Source organism: Rhincodon typus, unplaced genomic scaffold (genome assembly GCF_021869965.1).
Source record: "Rhincodon typus isolate 14 unplaced genomic scaffold, sRhiTyp1.1 hic_rhity00002101, whole genome shotgun sequence".
Lineage (NCBI taxonomy): Eukaryota > Metazoa > Chordata > Chondrichthyes > Orectolobiformes > Rhincodontidae > Rhincodon > Rhincodon typus.
Window position 1 is genome coordinate 14,473 of NW_025967739.1, and position 7,063 is coordinate 21,535.

At 44.4% G+C, this 7,063-nt stretch overlaps 1 protein-coding gene across 1 annotated transcript in view; it reads right to left on the bottom strand.

The window, feature by feature from the left end:
- The window catches only part of LOC125481424 (NGFI-A-binding protein 1-like), a 12,954-nt gene extending 6,776 nt beyond the window's left edge, over window positions 1-6,178 (bottom strand). The window contains exon 1 of the mRNA XM_048592954.1: window positions 5,865-6,178. The gene's annotated coding sequence lies outside the window, so the exon portion shown is untranslated. The remainder of the gene's footprint in view (window positions 1-5,864) is intronic.
- Between the last annotated feature and the right edge of the window lie 885 nt (window positions 6,179-7,063).

Here is a 7,063-nt window from a genome sequence, read left to right on the forward strand (position 1 = left end):
ATGCTGCCTGGCCTGCTGTGTTCCTCCAGTTCCACACTGTGTTACCAGTTGTTATCACAGTGCTGTTTGTGGGAGCTTGTTGTGCACAAACTGGCTTCCACACTTCCTACTTTACAGTAACTTCTGCACTTCAATAATACGTCATTTGGCAGTTAAGTGCAACAAGTGGGAAAGAAAAGTGAAATACTGCGGATGCTGGAAATGTGAAACAAACACAAAGAGCGCTGGAGAAACTCAGCAGGTCCGGCAACGTCTGTGGAGAGAGAAACAGAGTTAACGTTTCAAGTCCAATTTGACTCTTCTTCATGCCGAGTTAACGTCTCATTCTGAAGGAGAGTCATACTGAACGTGAAAGGTTAACTCTGCTTCTCTCCCCACAGATACTGCCAGAAGTTCTTTGAGAGATCTGCTGGTCATCCCAGGAGCTACAGAAATGTAAGACCCTCTTTTTTTTAAAGATTCTCAGTTCTTAGAATGCAAGTGTTGGCATTAGCAACATTTTGGGCATTGGGTGCAATCTGGACACAGCAAAAGAAAAAAAATTCAGTCAATAAGGCGTAGTAATGTCAGTGGACTTTTAATCCAGAACCCCAGTCCAATGTTCTAGCAACATGGATTCCAGGCATTCACAACCCTCTGGATGATTTTTTTTTGTTTCTTCAAATCCCCCACACCACAAACGTCCTTTCCTTAAAACTCTCCTGCCTGGGTACCGACCCCTCTACAAACGTCTCCTGAACTACTCTATGCCCCTCAGAATTCTGTACACCTCAATCAGATCCATGCGACACCACACCCCCCCCAACCCCCACCCACCACCACCGTCTTTCTCTGTTCTAAGGAAAACAATCCAGTCTCGCTTCTCTCACCTCAAGTAAGGTGATGTCCCAGTTTGTTTGACAGTCACCCTTATGAAGGTGATTTACAATCTTAAAGGCACTATACAAATGCAAGGTGTTGTGCGTGCCTGAGAAGGCACCTGGGGCAAGATGAGACTGAGTTGTTGGCCACAAGCCAATATGTGCTCAGGGAGTGGAGAGGTGGCAGGGGCAGTTGTTCCGGGAGAATAAAGTTAGGGGTGGGGTGGGGAGAATGGAAACAGAGAATAAACTGGTTGCTCGATGCGCAACAGTACATTTTCTCATTCTGAAACACAACAAGCCTCTGTGGTCGGCACAGACTCCCACCATGGTACCAGGCACCCTCAAGGGTCCTCTCTGCAGTGACCATCATTGGAGCAGCGATCCAAACAGTACAATTCATTATGGGCAGCACCACAGACGGTCAGAGTTACACTCTCTGTCAAAATCGGAGACCAAGGAATCAGGAAACATTAAGTATTCATCTCACTTACACTGCCAACAGTAATCTACAGCTATTGACTATTGTGAGAGGGGCACTTCAATGTAAATGGGCCTGTCACTTAAATTCCTCACATAGCACACAAGAATTGACTGTTCAAGTGATCTTGCAGCAGGAACTGCGAATATGAGGGAGCATCTGTTCAGCTTTGAGATAGTGGGACCTCATGCTGAACCTCCATGATGGCTTAAAGTAGGTGGCACCAGACCTATGACCTGAGGAAAAAGCCAGGACATTCATCCACATCATTTCCCTCTTCCTCTCAGGCTAGAAGACTCTTAAAGGAACACAGGATTACAGAATAATACAACTCAACAAAACAGATTTACATAGCACCTTCAATGTAATGAAACATCCTCATACCTGACTGTTTTAAAACAAAACATGACACTTAGCCTAAGGTGATGTTTGAAAGGAAGGCCAAAAGCTTGCATCGAAGGGGTAGGTTTTTATAAAAAAAAGTGTGTTCAAGGAGAAAAGTAAGCGAGAGAGGTTTGGTGGGGGAATTCCAACACTTGGGGCCTAGTCATGTGAACCACAGCCATTAATAGTGCAGCAATTAAAACCTGTGAGGTGTACAAGAGGCCAGACTGGAGGAGTGCAGATATCTCGCAGGATTGTGGTATGGAAAGCGATTACAGAAATAGTGAAGGCTGGGCCGTGGAGGGATTTTAAAACAAAGATTAGAATTTATAAAATCAAGACATTGCTTGACTGGCAGCCAATGTAAATCTATGAGCAGTGAATGGGGTGACAGTGGAATGGACTTCAGTGCAAGTTAAGGTGTGGGGCTGCTGCCTCTCTTCCTTCCCCGACATTGAATGTATATCTGCTAACTCAGGGCTCACCTCCCCTACAACCTTTTATTCAAATCCGTAATGGAAATAAAAGCTCCCTTTCCTCTGAAGCACAGTTGCCACACAAACGTGCTGATGGTTTGCGAGCCTCTGGGATTGAGTACCATTGCCCCTAATCTCATTCCAGGCCTAGTGTAACAGAGCAGCCAAGCAGTTAATGCAGCAACAGGTTCTGTGGAACCTGACAACGAACACAAACCAAATTACACAGCACAGTACAACCTCATTAACATGGAGAAATCACAATTGAGGGCTGGCCACTAAAATGAGGTATAAACTCTTCTGGGTTCTGAGGAAGGGTCACTGGACCTGAAAATTTTAACTCTGATTTCTCTCCACAGATGCTGCCAGACCTGCTGAGCTTTTCCAGCAATTTCTGCTTTTGTTTCTGATTTACAGCATCCGCAGCTCTTTCAGTTTTTTTTATAAACTCTTCTTGCTGCAATCTGCCATGAAATAATGTGTTCACATTTGTTCAGGCCCACTCTTTTCTGAAGGACTTCTTTTAAAGAAAATCAAATGGGCTTCAATGAATCTCCCTTCACAAGAGACCAACACCGTGTTTTATTTCTCAATCACTTTTCCTTTCTCTTGGATCTGGGGGAGGGGAAGGTTGCAGATATTTTACTGGAATTTTGTTATGTAGTTGGTAATTAATTTTGTTTCATCAATTGCTCCACATATGTGTTAAGCACAGCAAGAAGAGTCAAGGATCAGAAGGGATTGAAGGAACTACACTGAAGCCTTTTCCTGCAGGCCTCGCTGCCTCTGAGCTCAAAATTCTAACTCCTTACCCAATCTATAGGCCTTGGCTCTGTTCCCACACAACACGGTGACTTCACCTGCTCATTAACATGAGTAAACGTTAGTCTTTAGGTTGTTAGACACATGCTAACTTTCGAGATGGATGGGCAGCCCTATATCAGAACTGCCCTCCTCCACATTATGACTAAATTTTTTTTCTTTCAACTGCCATCCCCACCCATGCCATCTTTCCCCAGGCATAAAATTTCCAGTGGGGGCAAAAGGCAGCAGAAAGAAATCTCTAGAAAACGTCTCTCTGAACTCCTCAGACAGTCAACAATAATCCAGAAAATCACACAGACTAACTAACTGGCTAATTCTACATTAACCATGTATTTATAAATCATTTTGCACTTAATATGCAAGCTATTTGACAAACACATTCTTAGACAGGGAGATGGGTTAACTAATAATGTCAGGAGTGAACCTCCCTTATAACTCAGCAATTCAAAAAAAAAACTTAAATTCAAATTCGAGAGGTACTTATGAAACAGTTCAAACTTGACATTCCATAAATGTAGCGTAGATCAATTTCTTTTGATCCAGTACATGAAGTACCTCAAAAGGTTATATTTACAATGACATCTACATTTCATGTCAAACATTTTCTGATAAATTCAGACCGAGGAGCTTTGTAGAATTCCCCTCCCCCCTCCCTCTATATTATGACAGGAGGGCCTTAGGCAGTGATCGCTCCCCATTTAATCCAGTGACCATTTGAACCATTGAGAGAAAGGTTTAATCTCCTGTCACACCAGGTCAGGCAGGGCTCAGTTGCAGTTACTCCCTTGGTCAAACTACCTGCCCATATCCACACTCAAGGCTTGAACAAGGCACAGGAGTGGGAAGAAAACAAACAAGATGCGAGATTTATAACCAAAAGGAGAACTGCAAATCTCATTGAACATAAAGGGGAGAGATACATTGCTGGGATGCATTTTTTTTAATAATTAAAAATGAGTGCAACTTGCATGAATTCAACTTCATGACAGCAACTATAGAATTCTTTTGGACAGACTGGAGTTCACAGTCAAATTGGGGAAGGTAGGGTTAGGGTTCATTCCATTCTAACCAGGAAGAATAGATGGTACAAATTAAGTTGCAGCGTGATTCCACAGGCCCCAGTTTCTCTCACTGCGGTGCTCTGTAACATGGTCATTTTGACAGTGAGGTTGGACCGACAGATGGAAGGAATCCACAATGTATAAGCACCCAGTCCGACAAACTTGGTCCTGTCCACTCCCTGGCTCTGCCCCCTGCTGATGGTTCACTGGGGTAGTGTCCTGAAATGATTAATTATCCACCTTTCTAACCCAAAGCAGCTAAGGCCTATTGTACTACTGCCACTGATTCAGCAAGCAACACTCGTATCACACAAGTGCCAGGCTACGACCCCAACAAGACTAGAATCTAACCATCTCCCCTTGACATTCAGCAGCCATTGCTGAAACCTCCATCGATAACTTGCTCAGGTCACCATCAATCTGAAGCTTAACCAGATCAGTTATGTCAACACCGTGGCTGGAGGGTGCAGGTCAGAGACCAGGGCATCCTGGGGTGAGTAACCTCTAAGGTGCGCACCCTCTGGGAGGCTCTGCGAATGTTGTTCACCATGCTGACACTTCTGGAAGGCCCGCACAGCAAAAACAAAAATAGTTAGAGGAAACGTTGCTCCGTCTACCCAAAAGCCTGTCCACCATCAACAAGGCGCAAGTCAGGAGTATGAATGGAATCCTCCCCACTTGCCTGGATGGTTGCAGCCCCAACAACGCTCAGGAAGCTTGACACCATCCAGGACAAAGCAGCAAAATAAAATGATGAGTCTGTAGGTTTTGAGGCTCGACAATGGATTAAATAGGGTCCACACATCAACATAGAAACTACCACAATATATAAATGTAGTGCAATATTTCATACTATCAGGTTGACTCTGCAACACCTTCTGAATGAGGGCGAACTCTATTATTGTTTAGAGAGAGGCCAAGATCACTTTCTTAATCAACAGGAGAAGTGGCTTTGCCAAGGTCATCCACATCCAGTGAGGAAAAGAAAACAACAATCATACCAGTGACATAAACTGGTTTGCTCAATCACCATTTCCCAAGACCAATTGTGTACATTATTAAAGAGCCCATATTTCCCAATATGAGTAAATTAGATACTGCTCACTCTAAAAGACTTGTGTTTCTATAGAGCTTTCACCCAAAAAAAAACCTCAATGAGTTTTACAATAGATTTTAAATGCAGTCATTGTCATAATGTAGGAAACACAAAGTCAATTTATGGACACCAAACTCCTAAGTCAATGTTCAAGTATTGACCTGTGATATTGGTTGAAGGATGAACATTAGCCAGAACACTGTGGATAACTCCCCTGCTCTCCTTCAAAACGGTCCACACGAGCAGGCAGATGAAGTTTAACATCTCATTCCAAAACAGAATGTCAAGACCCTGCTCCCTCTGCAACAACAGTTAGTAGTGAGGGAGGTGGGGTGGCTACACAGTGAGAAAATATACCTCATCCTTGTATCCCCGACAACAAAAATCACTGGCACAAAGGTGCCAAGAAACAAAAGGCACCCACAATTAAAGAAAAAGAGTTGGCGCCCAATAACTTCTGGTGGGGTCCACCAAATTGAATAGAGTGGGAGAGGAGACGTTGCTGCTTTAAATTGTGTGCACGCATGTCTATTGAAAAAAAGAAAGAAAGCAAGAGAGAAAGAGAAATGGGTCAGAACAAGGATCTGGGATCAGATCTCTCCCCTCCATCCGCACAGGGTTTGAAGACCTAGTTTTTGAAAGCCCAGTGGTTAAAGGTTACACTCAGGGATTGCTGCTTACCTGGATATAGAGCTGGTGGCGACTCTCGGCTTCAGAGTGGGGAATCCGGGGCCGGCTGCAGTGTTCCCGAGCCTGGGGCACGGAGTACAGGGCAAGGCGCTGTGGGTGGGGGATTCGCACTTTATGGGGGGACGGGGGCTTCCAAGACAAATTAAACAACCCCCCCTCCCCTTCAAATAAAACTCCAATGCAACTGCCCGGCTCCACCACCCCCACCTCCCCAAAAACCAAATTACAACAAACACAGCCGCGGCAGCGAGCAATGGCGACAGTGCACAGTCAATGCCTACAAAGCGCTTCCCCACCCTGGTGCTGGCTCCCTCTGAGGGTGGGGAGCTGAGTCACACTGCAGGCGTTTAAGGTGGTCCATGCAAAGAAAAATGCAAAAAGCAAATTGCAAAAAAAAATTCCCCACCCCAGCATAATAATTTCTCTCCCCTCCTTAAAAAAAATTAAATTCTGGGGGAGATGAATTAGTGCAAGTATCTTTGTGCCTGGTAACATTTGTTGCAATTTCACTCAGCTGTCTGAAGTTGCAACATCTCTCACATCTTCGAGTTCTCAAGATCTGTACAAATGCCTTTACCCGTTTTGGGTTTGAGAGTGGATTGGAGATTTTACCTATTGGTAGCATCAGTTGGTCAGCTTTTTAATCTCCAGTGCGTACCTGCCTGTTCAGATAACAGCTGGTACCCAGGGCATAGTTTACTAACCCAGCCCCTGGTTACACTTTTGTCTCACTTGGGCATTTTGCCGCCTGATATTTTTAATTGCCGGCGCAATTTTGTTTTCTTTCTCTGTTTTTCCTCCTCAACTGTTTGCTTTTACTTTCTTGACAATGACTGGCACTGGTTGCAACTGCACAACAAACAACTTTCATTCGTATAGCGCCTTTCACATCGTAAAGCGTGTTCAGGCGCTTCGCGGGAATGTTGTTGAACAAAATTTGACCGAGGGACATAATGACAGACATACAGGCTTCAAGGAACGTCCTAAAGGAGCAAAGTGAGGTAGAGAGGCTGATGGTTCGGGTGTTTGAACTTAACTGGAGCGATTACAATTCGGCTGCAATTGGACGGACTCAGAAGGTTTGAAGGGATTGGAAGCAAGAATATTTTTGAAATTTTAGGCCAGCAAGCAGCAAGGTGCCAGGTTTTGGAACAATACAGCAGTGTACCTCTGTGTTTGTCCCATCAATA